We start from the raw sequence: 14938 nt of genomic DNA on the forward strand, positions 1-14938 counted from the left end.
ACAACAGAATTCAAGTGCAGATTGTAACGTTTAATTTGAAGGGTTGAACAAAAATATCTGATAGAAAATGTAGGAATTGTACACATTTCTTTACAAACACTCCACATTTTAGGAGGTCAAAAGTAATTGGACAAATAAACATAACCCAAACAAAATATTTTTATTTTCAATATTTTGTTGCAAATCCTTTGGAGGCAATCACTGCCTTAAGTCTGGAACCCATGGACATCACCAAACGCTGGGTTTCCTCCTTCTTAATGCTTTGCCAGGCCTTTACAGCCGCAGCCTTCAGGTCTTGCTTGTTTGTGGGTCTTTCCGTCTTAAGTCTGGATTTGAGCAAGTGAAATGCATGCTCAATTGGGTTTAGATCTGGAGATTGACTTGGCCATTGCAGAATGTTCCACTTTTTGGCACTCATGAACTCCTGGGTAGCTTTGGATGTATGCTTGGGGTCATTGTCCATCTGTACTATGAAGCGCCGTCCAATCAACTTTGCAGCATTTGGCTGAATCTGGGCTGAAAGTATATCCCGGTACACTTCAGAATTCATCCGGCTACTCTTGTCTGCTCTTATGTCATCAATAAACACAAGTGACCCAGTGCCATTGAAAGCCATGCATGCCCATGCCATCACGTTGCCTCCACCATGTTTTACAGAGGATGTGGTGTGCCTTGGATCATGTGCCGTTCCCTTTCTTCTCCAAACTTTTTTCTTCCCATCATTCTGGTACAGGTTGATCTTTGTCTCATCTGTCCATAGAATACTTTTCCAGAACTGAGCTGGCTTCTTGAGGTGTTTTTCTGCAAATTTAACTCTGGCCTGTCTATTTTTGGTATTGATGAATGGTTTGCATCTAGATGTGAACCCTTTGTATTTACTGTCATGGAGTCTTCTCTTTACTGTTGACTTAGAGACAGATACACCTACTTCACTGAGAGTGTTCTGGACTTCAGTTGATGTTGTGAATGGGTTCTTCTTCACCAAATTAAGTATGCGGCGATCATCCACCACTGTTGTCATCCGTGGACGCCCAGGCCTTTTTGAGTTCCCAAGCTCACCAGTCAATTCCTTTTTTCTCAGAATGTACCCAACTGTTGATTTTGCTACTCCAAGCATGTCTGCTATCTCTCTGATGGATTTTTTATTTTTTTTCAGCCTCAGGATGTTCTGCTTCACCTCAATTGAGAGTTCCTTTGACCGCATGTTGTCTGCTCACAGCAACAGCTTCCAAATGCAAAACCACACACCTGGAATCCACCCCTGACCTTTTAACTACTTCATTGATTACAGGTTAACGAGGGAGACGCCTTCAGAGTTAATTGCAGCCCTTAGAGTCCATTGTCCAATTACTTTTGGTCCCTTGAAAAAGTGGACGCTATGCATTACAGAGCTATGATTCCTAAACCCTTTCTCCGATTTGGATGTGGAAACTATCATATTGCAGCTGGGAGTGTGCACTTTCAGCCCATATTATATATATAATTGTATTTCTGAACATGTTTTTGTAAACAGCTAAAATAACAAAACTTGTGTCACTGTCCAAATATTTCTGGCCCTAACTGTATATAGTGGCTGTGCAGGACCATTCTAACATATTGGGGCTGTTGAGGACTATTCTAACATATGAGGGCTGTGGAGGACCATCCTACTTTATGGTGGGGGGAATCTCATACTATATGAGGGCTGTGAGGGACCATCATACTATATGTGGGATGTGGTGGAACATCATACTATATGGGGACTGTGGGGGAACATCGGGGACCATAATGCTATATTGTCTCCCACATAGAATATCATACTTTATAGAGGCTGTGGTGGAACATTATACTATTTAGGGGCTGTGGAGGAACATAATACCATATAGTGGCTGTGTGAGACTATCCTAACATATGGAGGCTGTGGGGTGACATCAAAATATATGGAAACTGTGGAGGACATCATACTTTATAAGGGCCATGAGGGAATACCATAAAATATTGGGGTTATGAGGGAACATCATACTATATAGTGCCTGTGGGACACCATCATACTATATTGGGGCTGAGGGGGATCATCATACTGTATTGGGGCTGTGTGGGAACATCATACTACATGAGGGCTGTTGAGGACCATCATATTATATGAGGGCTGTGACGGAACATCAAACTATATGGTGAATGTGTGGGGAAAATTATACTATATTGGGTCTGTGGGAGAAGATCATATTGTTTGGGGGACCATCATACTATATGAGTGCTGTGGGGGAACATCATACTATATTGGGGCTTTGGGGAACATGATACTATATATAATGGCTTTGCCGGACTATCCTACTATATGGGGGCTGTGGGGGACCATCCAACTATATGGTGGCTGTAGGGTAACAACATACAATATGGGGATTGTGGGGGAACATCATACTATATGAAGGCTCTGAGGGACCATCACATTATATGGGGGCTGTGGGGGAACATAATACTGTGTGGGGGACCATCATACTATATTGGAGTTGTGTGGGAACATTATACTATATGGAGGCTGTGGGGGAACATCATACTATATGAAGCTGTTAGGGACCATTATACTATAATGGTCAAAAGGTTACTCTTATCTCATCAGTTCATAAATCCTTTATAAAATCTGTTGTCAGATATCTCTTGATGTTTCAACGTATGTGTTTTATTTCACACTATATTACACTGGCCATGCCTCTAACTACTGAACTACTTGTACTTCTGGGAATTCCAAGGAGATTACAGCTCAGGAATATGATAGCATTTCAAGATAATGGGATCTTGGTCTCTTCGTATTTGAATCTTCTCAAAACTTTGGCAATTAATGAGCGCATCTTTTCTCAATACATTCTTTCCGCACTTGTTCACTATTTGAAACAAAACTTTTGAGGATTCTGTGGTCACGCCACAATATCTTCACAAGTTTAAAAGTGCTGAATCCTTCTGTCAGACATATAACAATTGTTGAGGTTTCAGAGTCCGTCAAATCTCATTTTTTTACCTGAGAAAAAGAACCCTAAATAATGCTGCATAGCATGATGAAGGATTATCATATCCTTAGGTCTCCCCTTATTGGAGAAATAAACATCACCTGATGTGCTTCTTCCAATAAATATTTAACTTTATTGAGCTGCGCACCGAGTTGTAAAATGCACATAAAAATTATGACATGGTCAAGCACATGCAGGAGGAACACTGCAGTGACCCCAATCTCCTACGGTTTGCTGGGCTTGAGATGGTTAATTTCCCTGAGCAGGGGGGTAATCATGGCAAGTTACTTTTGCAGCGTGAAGCTAAGTGGATTCTAAAAACTAATGCGCAAGGTCCCTTAGGACTAAATGATAAGCTAGACATGGCGATCTTTATCTACCTCGTGAGTAGGAAGCAGTCTGTAATTAGAGTTTGTTGTTTTTAACACTGTATAAAAAATTGTTTTATGTGGTGAGTCTGTTTCTATAAAAGGAAATGACATCACTGTTGTAACACACATGGACCCGTAGAAGCACCTGTGCGCGAAACGGCCGTTGTCCTCCTCTGTCACTCCCCCGCTCCCTCGTATACTCCTGCCGATGCCGCATCATGTTTGTGAAGGCTTAAGTGCTAAATAAAGGACATTTTTAGCTGAAGACAGATGGTGAGTGCCGCATTTCTTTCTTATACCTGTTCACTTTGATTCCTGGATTCTGTATGCAGAGCACCACCTGGATCTCATCAGAGGCCAACAGCGTCCACTCCAAGTAAGATCACATGTAAAATTGCTTTAATATACAGCTTTTCATTGCCGGTCACATTTTCTCTCTATCGATTGTGAAAAGTATTAAACTCACTTACTGAAATTTAATTAATACTTCTTACTTTAGCACTTGATGGTGATGACAGCTTCAAGAGAAACTAGTTGCATGCATTGCTCAGGTGTGATTTTAATCCATTCTTACACACAAATACTCTTCAAATCCTGAAGGTTATGTGGGCTCTTTCTATGAGCTTAAGTTCCGTTCATAAATTTTCTTTTGGATACAAGTCGGGTGATTGGCTGGGCCATTCTAGCAGCTTTATTTTCTTTTTCTGAAACCAATTAAGTTTCCTTTACTGTGTGTTTGGGATCATTATCTTGCTAAAATGTCCACCCTGGTTTCAGCTTCAGCAACCTGGTAGATGGCAGATTTTTTCGAGAATTTCTCGGTTCATTTGTCCATCTTTCCTTCGCTCAATTACATGAAGTTGGTCAGTGCCGTACGCTGAAAAACAGCTCCACACCATAATGTTCCCTCTTTCAAACGTCACTGTTGGCATGGTGTTATTAGAGTGATATGTAGTCTTTTGGTCTACAAATATGATATGTATTATGGCATACAAAGAGATTAATTTTGGTTTAACCTGAGGCTATATTCTGCCAGTATTTCACAGGATTGTGTAAATGTTGTTGAGCAAACTTTAAATGTACTTGAACATGCTTTATGTTCAGCAATGAAGTCTTGCGAGGTAAGCATGCATACAGGCCACGGAGGGTTGACTTCATTAGTTACTTATTGTTTTCTCTGAAACAATTGTACCTGCTGATTCCAGGTCCTTCTGTAGTTCTCTAAAGGTGGTGCTTGGCTCTTGGACAACTCTTCTGATAATTCTTTTCACTCCCCTGTCTGAAATCTTGCAGGGAGCACCTAGTTGTGGCCATTTGAAATGATTGTGAAATGATGTTCTTTCATTTATGGATTATGGCACCAACAGTGTTCAATGGAACCTTTGGTAGTTTAGAAATTCTTTTGTAACCAATCCCATCAGTATTGTTTTGCAACAATAAGGTTGCAAAGGTCTTGCCACAGCTCACTGGTTTTACTCATCATGAGATGTTTCTTGTGTGGCACCTCGGTAATGAGACACTTTTTTATAGGCCATCAGTTGACCCATAACTAGTTTATCAAAAGGAGTATGTCTGTGTCTGATCAAACTAAACATTGAAAAATCCCCAGGCCCAGATGGCATTCTTCCACGGATATTGAGGGAATTGAGTTCAGTAATTTACAGACCGATATAGTTCATATTCTTAAACTCTCTTGTAACAGAGAGCAAAAGCAAGATTTTAGGGTTTATAAAAAGGAAATAAAATCCCGTGATCCCATCATATTGTCACCTCTTTATAAATGACTGGCGAGGCCACATCTAGAATATGGGATCCAGTTTTGGTCTTCACATTTTAAAAAGGATATTCAGAAGTTAGTCAGTTCAAAGGTGGGAAACTAGATTATTACAAGGGATGGAAGTTCTCTCACATGATGAGAGGTTTTAAAAGTTGGGCTTGTTTAGCTTAGAAAAAAGACCTACCAGGTGGTGGCTGATCTGTGGCGGGAGGTGAAACTCTTGGTGGATAGGATGTATGGAAAAGAGACACCAATGAACCCCATTGACCTTCCTTCTGGGATTAAAACCGCAGGGACTATCCAAAAATATACACAGACTGGTGGTTTTAGTGGGAATGGCGACCAAAATACACATAGCGTCAAAATGGAGGTCTCCTTCGCTCTCAATATCTCTTGTCAAAGATAGAATGAACACTATTATGATGTATGAGCGCATCCAAGCGACGAGAACCGATAGCTGGAACTCCTTTTCCCAAATCTGGTCGCCATGGCTGGATCTAAATCCGGATGATCAAATTAAACTAGCTCTCACTCTCTCTACGTGAGGCGTTGACTCTTTTTCTTCCTTCTTGGTGGGTTGATGGTACCTGATCTGGCCGGTGTCGGTATCCGACTGATATTTGTTGATATGAGAGAATTTTTTTGTAAAATCGTAAAAGTGGTTTTATAATGTTCATGACCTAATGCTTATCCCCTTTTGTTTCTGTCTTGTCTTTGTCTTGTCTTAAATCAATCAACATTTATAACTTCCTCATATAATACCATGTTATTGTTGATATTTATGTGATTTCTGTACATTCAATACTCCCATGTTGGGAGATCTTTGTGATACCTTTTAAATAAAAATTATTGAAACAAAAAAAAAAAAAAAGACGCCTCAGAGGAGATCTCATTTTCATGTGTAAATATATGTGTGGTCAGTACAAAAGACTGGCACATGACTTATTCCTTCTAAACTAGTTAAATTAGAGACAAAATGTACAATTGGTGGAGAAAGGTTCAACTTGATGGACCTAGGTCTTTTTTCAACCTATATAACCAGCTGATATTATTTTTCACTAAGTGGCAAGACTGCCTTCTAATTACTGATAGATTTCAGCTGGTGTCATGACTTCCCAGGGCTTTTTGCACTTCTCTTTCTTCATGTATTCAATAGTTTTTCCCTGTGTAATTTCTCCTTATTACACATAACTTAATTTATGGACATCTATGGCTTGATTTCTTTGCCTGTGTAAACTGGATGGGTTTTTACCGACATCTTGTGAGAATTTCATGTCAATAGCACCTTTAGAAATATATTTACTTAGAAAATTGGTGACATGTTCTATAATTATTTCACCCGTTGTATGTGTGTATGTATACATATATATATATATATATATATATATACATACACACACACATGCATTGCTCAGCATGAATGAGTACACATCAATAGGTATGTTAGAAAACCTTTAGTTTCCTTTCGTAATCAACATTTCCTTACCACAAAAATAATGCGACAAATGTGGACCATTGATTACATACAAGATTTGTTATTTTGCACATCCAAAGTACTAATCTTAATAAATACATTCAAGACCATGCTGTAAAAGTAAGTACTTCCCAAGTACAAAATTTTAATTAATATACATTTAATCACAAGTAAGTCTAATTATTCATTAAAAAATTTATCCAGCAGACAGTTGACTATAAAAGGGTGTTACTTAAAGAAAACTCATTCTTATTTCATGTTGTCAGCAATGGCACCACATGGAAGAGAAATGTCATAAAACCTGATTTCTTTTCATCAGAAATGTGAATGCTACAAGATCAGCTAAGCTGTACTTATCAGTTAGAGTACTGTAACAAAAGTGACACAATTTTTTTTTATAAACCAGAGATATCCAGGCCGACCACGGAGGTTAATATCTAAGACTGAGAGCATCGGATGCGATATACTAATTGACATTAGGCTACAGCTCTGCTGCAAGCATAAACCAAGTGTCAGTGGACTGTGCTCGGATTCTCTAACGAGAGAATCGCAGCATAGGTGCAGAGAAGGTAATTTCTCCATCTTCTCCATGGCCTGACTCCGCGTATATCGGACTACACTGGGATGACATCCTAGTGTAGTCCGATGTTTCACACGCATCAATAGACTTGCACCTTGTTTCACAAGCACCCATAGACATGTTCTCTCATTTATTTCACAGATGAAAGAAAAGATGATACCATTATTCCATACACTTAGAAGATGTGCATTTTTCCAACATGATAATAATCCAAAACACACATCTATGGCCATTGTTGCATTTTTTATGAAGAACATGGTGAAAGTAATTCAGTGGCTGAGCATGTTTTCTGAACGGAGCACAAACACACACCTATGAGGAATTCTGAAGAGACAAGTTGAATATCACTCTCCATACAGCATCCAGTCTCTAAGAGAGGTCATTCTTGAAGAATGAAGAGAGCCAGATTTGATGCATAGAAGATTTGGTGTTGTCCTTACAAATCATGGAGGTCATACAAAACACTAGATATAGTAGTTTTTGATGTGGGGCGAGTTCATTTTTGCATCAACTAATTTCAGTAAAACTTAAGATTTTGCAATGAAAGTTATATTATTGACCTTGCATTCATGTTAAAAGTTAAAAATGTTCTGTGAAACGGTCTTGTAACAATGTTGGAAATTGTTCTTGTGTTTGCACCCACTTTCATTAGAAAGCTTTGAATGAAAATATCACCACTCATTTTTGTTAAGACTTTAGATATAATGATATTTTTGCATTACCAACTCTTTGGATCCTTTATTGAGAATTCCCATATGAAACGTAAATAAATTGGAATCGACTCCAGACCTTTCACCTTCGTAATTTGTTTTGAAATATCGGGGGAATACGCCACATCTCACCATAAAACAAAACTATTTATCAGTCATCTGTCTAATTACTTTTGTGAAAATGGAGGGCTTCTATAAAAGTGTCTAAATCCCAAACATTTACTGCAAGATTTTTTATTTTTTTTTTTAAACCTCTTGAATTAAATCTGAAAACCTACACTTCAATCACATCTTAATTTCTTTATTTGAAATCCATTATGTTGGTGTATAAAGGCTAAATTATGGAAATTGTGTCACTGTTCAAATACTTCTAGACTTGACAGTATGTATTATAATGGCATGACACTTTTTGAACAATTGATGCATCTGTAACTATTTGCATAGAACCACGGGCAGCGCTGTGGTTAGCACAGCAGCCTTGCAGCGCTGGAGTCCTGGGTTCAAACCCCACCAAGGACAACATCTGCAAAGATTTTGTATGTTCTCTCTGTGTTTGCGTGGGTTTCCTCCGGGTACTCAGGTTTCCTCCCACATTCCAAAGACATACTGATAGGGAATTTAGATTGTGAGCCCCAATGGGGATGATAATATGTGCAACCTGTAAAGCACTGTGGAAAATGTTAGCGCTATATAAAAATAAGGATTATTATTAGAAGGAAGAAATTACTGGTTTCATATATAAGTGAAAGACTGTAGGAGATTAAATGGAGTAAATAATAAGATAGAGAAAAATGCATCAGGAGAATGAAAACTATTCAAGGATCTAAAAGGGGAGTAAAGTGATGAAAGAAGATATGGTGACAATGATCAACATAATGTAACTCATAAAATAAACAATATCAGAAAAAACTGTTCAAACGCTTGATCTTGGATGACTAAAAAAAGGTAGAGATAGACCATTTTCTGTCCCTAATACGAGATTTGATGCAGATGGAAAACACCGAACTGTGAAAAAGTCAATGTGTGTGTTGGATTTTTTTTGCGGACAATCCTCCATTTAAAAAGTCATCAATGGAAGCCAAGACCAGAAATAACTGACAGACACTGATCAACTTGTCGATGCAAGATTCCTTCTGCGTCAATCCCAAGTTAGCTATGACAAACACTGATATCTGTATATTGGGGCTCTTTTGTACACATACAGTTGAAATCAGAAGTTTCCATACACTATATAAAAAGACATATGCATGTTTTGCTCAATATCTGACATGAAATCAGAATAAACCTTCCCCTCTTTAGGTCAATTAGGATTACCATAATTATTATTTGCCAAATGGCAGAATAATGAGAGAGAATGTTTTGAGGCATTTTTATTCCTTATTGCAAAGTCAAAATACATTTACATACACTAAGATTACTATGCAATTCGGGTCTGCCCATTTAATGTTGTCATGTGTTTGGAAGCTTCCGGTTTTTGGGCAACATCTGAGTTATACTGCTTTTTTGTGTAGCATCATGGGAAAGTCTAAAGAAATCAGCCAAGATATCAGGAAGAGAATTGTGGACTTGCACAAGTCTGGCTCATCCAATTTCAAGATACCTGAAGGTGTCACACTCATCTGTACAAACAATTATAAGCAAGTACAAATAAGATATGAATGTCCAGCCATCATACTGGTCAGGAAGGAGATGGGTTCGGTGTCCCAGAGATGAGCATGCTTTGGTTTGACGTGTGGATATCAACCCAAGAACGAAAGCAAAAGACCTTGTGAAGATGATGGTGGAAGCTGGTAAGATTGTGTCAATATCCACAGTGAAACGGGAACTTTATCAACATGGGCTGATGAAAGGCCACTCTTCCAGGAAGAAGCCATTTCTCCAAAAGAAACATAAAACAGCCAGATTAATGTTTGCAAATGCACACAGGAACACTTACCTTAATTGATGGAGATATGTCCTGTGGTTTGATGAAACTAAAATTTAACTTTTTGAGCATAATGACCATTGTTATGTTTGGAGGAAAAAGGGAGGTTTGGAAACCTAAGAACACCATCCCAACTGTGAACAACAGCATCATGTTGTTGGGTTGTTCTGCTGCAGGAGGGACTGGTGCACCTCACAAAATAGATGGCATCATGAGAAAATAAGATCATGTGACAGTACTGAAGCAACATCTCAAGACATCAGCTAGGAAGTTAAACCTTGGGCAGAAATGAGTCTTTCAAATGGACAATGACCCGAATCATACTGACAAAATGCTTAAGTGGTTTAAGAATAACAAAGTCAATATTTTGGAGGGGCAATCACAAAGCCCTGATTCTCAATCCAATTGAACATTTTTGGGCAAAACTAAAATAAAGGCAGGTGTGAGCAAGATAAAATACAAACCTGGATCAGTTACATCAGTTTTCTCAGAAGGAATGGGCCCAAATTACGACCAACTATTGAGAAGCGTGTGAAAGAATATCCCAAATGTTTCACCCAAGTCATTCAGTTTAAAGGCAATGGTACCAAATACTAATGAAATGTATGTAAACTTTTGACTTTGCAGTAAGGAATAAAAATGCCTTAAAACATTCTCTCTCTCATTATTCTGGCAAACAATAATTATGGTAATCCTAATTGACCTAAAACAGGAAATGTTTATTCTTATTTAGTGATTAGCGAATATACTCGGTACTCGAGATTTGCCGAGCACGCTCGGGTGTCCTCCGAGTATTTGTAAGTACTCGGAGATTTAGTTTTCAGCGCCACAGCTGAATGATTTACATTATTAGCCAGCTTGATTACATGTGGGGATTCCCCAGCAACCAAGCAACCCTCACATGTACTTATGCTGGCTAACAGATGTAAATCATTCAGCTGCGGCATTGAAAACTAAATTTCCGAGTACTTCCAAATACTCGAAGGACCCCGAACGTGCTCGGGAAATCTCGACTACCGAGTATATTCGCTCATCACTATTTATATTTCATGTCAGATATTGAGAAAAAAATTCATGTGTCTTTTTATATAGCGTATGTAAACTTCTGGTTTCAACTGTAAATACATTAACAAGTTGTATGTATTTATATTTCAACTATATCTGAAGATAATTTTATTCTGACTTTACTGAAGCAGCATTCACAAACAAACCAAACCATGAATTACAAGTTGTTTGGCTATCTGAATTTCCTTTAGACAAGATTTTGAAAATAGGACGTGGATAGTATTCTGTAAAACTATATTCAGTTAAAATGTGGTATAATTTTAGTTACATTTGCTCAAATAGTATCTATCACCTCAACGCGTCTGCTTTATTTCGCAGGCAGTTGCATTCCCAATGTACCATAATGGAAAATCCATCATTAAAACTCAACATCATCCTCTATTATTTCTTTTAATATTTAAGAATAAATTAGCAGCTGGATATACCAACGATCACACGCCAACCTAACCAAATGGTCTCAATTGAGAGTGTAGAGAAAAAAAGTGCTTGGTATTTCAGTGGTTGTATTAAAATCGCATTTGGGGCAGTTACATGAGCGCAGGTGATGTGTATGGAGTGTGGAAAAGGCAGAATTCTATGTCATATTGCATTCTTTAGCCCACATTTTAAGAGTTTCAATCAAAATCTAGAATGGTTCCAAATAATCAATTCTTTGCAAATGAGTCTTCCAAATGGATGATTGCAAGCATCCTTCCACAAAAATGTCAAAGTGGTTTAAAATGCAAACTGTCAATAAGGCCTCCCCTGGTCCTATAGTTTTTTTTCCAGATACAACACGTACTCATATTCTACGACGCTATTCACATGTCTGCGTCACAGAGACAATGTCCATGTTCCCTTTTTCCGTTAACACCGAAAAAAAGGCCAATATAAGTCTATGGGGCTGTGAAAAACAGGTACAGCACTCAGCTGGCATCTGTGTACTGTCCGTATTTAACACCACAAAGTATAGGAGATGCTTTGTAAGTTATTTATCCATTTGAGAAAAATATTCAACACCCACTGATGGTAAAAATACAGATCCAAAACACTGATGACACCGGGTCCATTTTTTCATATACATATTTTAACAAGAAGGAGTGAATGAGGCCCAAGACCTCATATAGTCATGCAGGTGTTCAAAAGCTAAATCTAAAAAGTCTTGCTGCAAGAAATCAACGTTTTAATTCACATGCAAACCATAATTGAATCCGGGCACGACTGAGCACATTCTGAGCCTCTGTCACCCCATGTAATTTACTGTCCAGCAGCAGCCTCTTCAGATTGATTGATAGATCACTATTTGTGTGAAACCAGGCAAAGAAATACAAGACTATCAATCAAGCTGAAGAGGCTGGTGCTAGCCAGGGAAATAGCCTTAAGAGGAAGAAGCTTAGGAAGTGCTCGGTTATGCCCAAAACACTTTAAAAACTCATTTCCATGTGAATTAAAATGCTGTTTTTGTAGGAATACAGCAATAGATATAAAAAGGTGTCAATGGATTTAGCTTTCAAAGCCTGCATTGCTCATATATGCGATTTGGGGTGGCTGATCTTATTAACAAATTCACATTCAGGACAATATAGAGAAGGCATTGGAGTGGCCATCACAAAGCTCTAGCTTCACTGAATAGTTAAAGGCTCAAGTGGGGGAAAAAAAATGTGTGAAAGGATGCCTACAAACCTAAATTACACCAATTCGGTCAGGAGGAATGGGCCAAAACTGCAATAAAGGTATCTTCACACTCAGCGACGCTGCAGCGATACCGACAACGATGTCGATCGCTGCAGCGTCGCTGTTTGGTCGCTGGAGAGCTGTCACACAGACCGCTCTCCAGCGACCAACGATCCCGAAGTCCCCTGGTAACCAGGGCAAACATCGGGTTACTAAGCGCAGGGCCGTGCTTAGTAACCCGATGTTTACCCTGGTTACCAGCTTAAACGTAAAAAAAACAAACACTACATACTTACCTTCTGCTGTCTGTCCTCCGGCGCTCTGCTTTCCTGCACTGACTGTGAGCACAGCGGCCGGAAAGCACAGCGTTGTGCTTTCCGGCTGGCCGGCGCTCACAGTCAGTGCAGGAAAGCACAGCACCGGGGACAGACAGCAGAATGTAAGTATGTAGTGTTTTTTTTTTTTACGTTTACGCTGGTAACCAGGGTAAACATCGGGTTACTAAGCGCGGCCCTGCGCTTAGTAACCCGATGTTTACCCTGGTTACCAGTGAAGACATCGCTGAATCGGCGTCACACACGCCGATTCAGCGATGTCTGCAAGAAGTCCAGCGACGAAATAAAGTTCTGGACTTTCTGCAGCGACCAACGACATCACAGCAGGATCCTGATCGCTGCTGCCTGTCCAACTGAACGATATCGCTATCCAGGACGCTGCAACGTCACAGATCGCTAGCGATATCGTTCAGTGTGAAGGTACCTTAACTTATTGTTGGAAGCTTGTGGAAGATTACCATAATATAATAACCCAAGTTGGACAATTTAAAGGAAATGCTGTCCATTGCTAACACCTTATGTATGTACAATTATGAACCACTGGGAATGTAAAGAAATAAAAGCTGAACTAAATCATTCTCTCTAATATTATTCTAACATTTCACATTGTTGAAATATAGTAGTGATCCTAAGTGACCCAAGAGAGGTAATGTGTACTAGGATTAAAGTGTCAGGGATTGTGAAAAGCTGAGTTTTAATGAATTTGGCTAAGGTGTATGTAAGCTTGTCTTCAACTGTATATGTGTAATGTTAGGCAGTAAATCTAATGTTTGGTAATTAACAATTAACTCTGTATATGGTCCGAAGCGAACATTTTGATAAAGTAACAAATATTATCCATGTCGGTTGGTTATTATTCTTTCAGAAGCTGTTCATAAAACTTAAATGATAGAATGTCATTCTATTTGCATTGTCAACTTAAAGCTTCCAATTATTGAGACTTTTGCAAAAAGGGTACCCGATTAATTTTAACTTTTTAACCAATTTTTTCCAATGGTATGCATTAAACACATGACCACTGTAAAGTACGGATATAAAGTAGAAAAGAAATGCAAACGTCAAAAATGAAGCCAAGCAAGAATTTAGAGTTAAAAGTTTATTCATTCAACATCTCACATTACAAATATTTAAAAATTATATGCATACTGGTATAAATAGTCATTTGCAAACTATTTAATAACATTAATTTTTCACTAGCACTTCAACAAATGAACTCTTTAAAAAAGAACTTGTGTTATATAACTTAATTAGAGTAAAACATACAAAAATATGAACTTAAAAGTGAAAATGACTTTAATAAAAAATGAATTATCTTTATTTAAAATGCTATAATAAATACTACAACCTCCCCATACACAGTAAAAACTATGTGTAAATTCAGCCAAGTGGTACAATTAATTGACATACTTAAATAACTTTTTCCTTCTGGTAAATGAGCAATACAATGCAAAAGAAGATAACATTAGGGATTAGTATAAACTAGACACCCACTTGTTAATAATAATAATAATAATTTCACGTTCAAAAAAATATAACAAAGGAATCTGATGAAAATTATAAAAACTAATTATGCTTTCAAATTTAAAAATATAAAAAATAAAACAGTTGAATACAATATTGTCCCAATTCTTACAATGTTATCAATCACAGTAGCTTTAAACCCTGACTGTCTAGAGAGGCACAAGTCTCGGAAAGCCTCGCGCTCCTCCCTGACACCAGATTTTAAAAGAAGGTAACAAAATAACGCCAATGACCAAAACCTCTTTTATTCCATTTTTTTTAAAAAATAATCTCAGTTTTACATTAGTAGAAAGATTGATTTCTGATTCTTTTCTTTAGAAACACCAGCAAGAAAGAGGATTACTAGAACAGTAGAAAACGACATCTTTAAATGCCTGCAATTAAAAACAATGAAGAATTACACTGCAAAGATCTCTCAAAAGTCAGAAATAAGTATTGCACATAACAACTTGAAGTTCAACTCGCCACAATATATTATCATATTCAAGTTTTAAATCACCTTTAAACAGAAGGCTTAAACTCATCAAAGCAATAAAAAAAACCA

This window comes from Ranitomeya imitator, chromosome 4, assembly GCF_032444005.1.
Source record: "Ranitomeya imitator isolate aRanImi1 chromosome 4, aRanImi1.pri, whole genome shotgun sequence".
In the NCBI taxonomy this organism is placed as follows: Eukaryota; Metazoa; Chordata; class Amphibia; order Anura; family Dendrobatidae; genus Ranitomeya; species Ranitomeya imitator.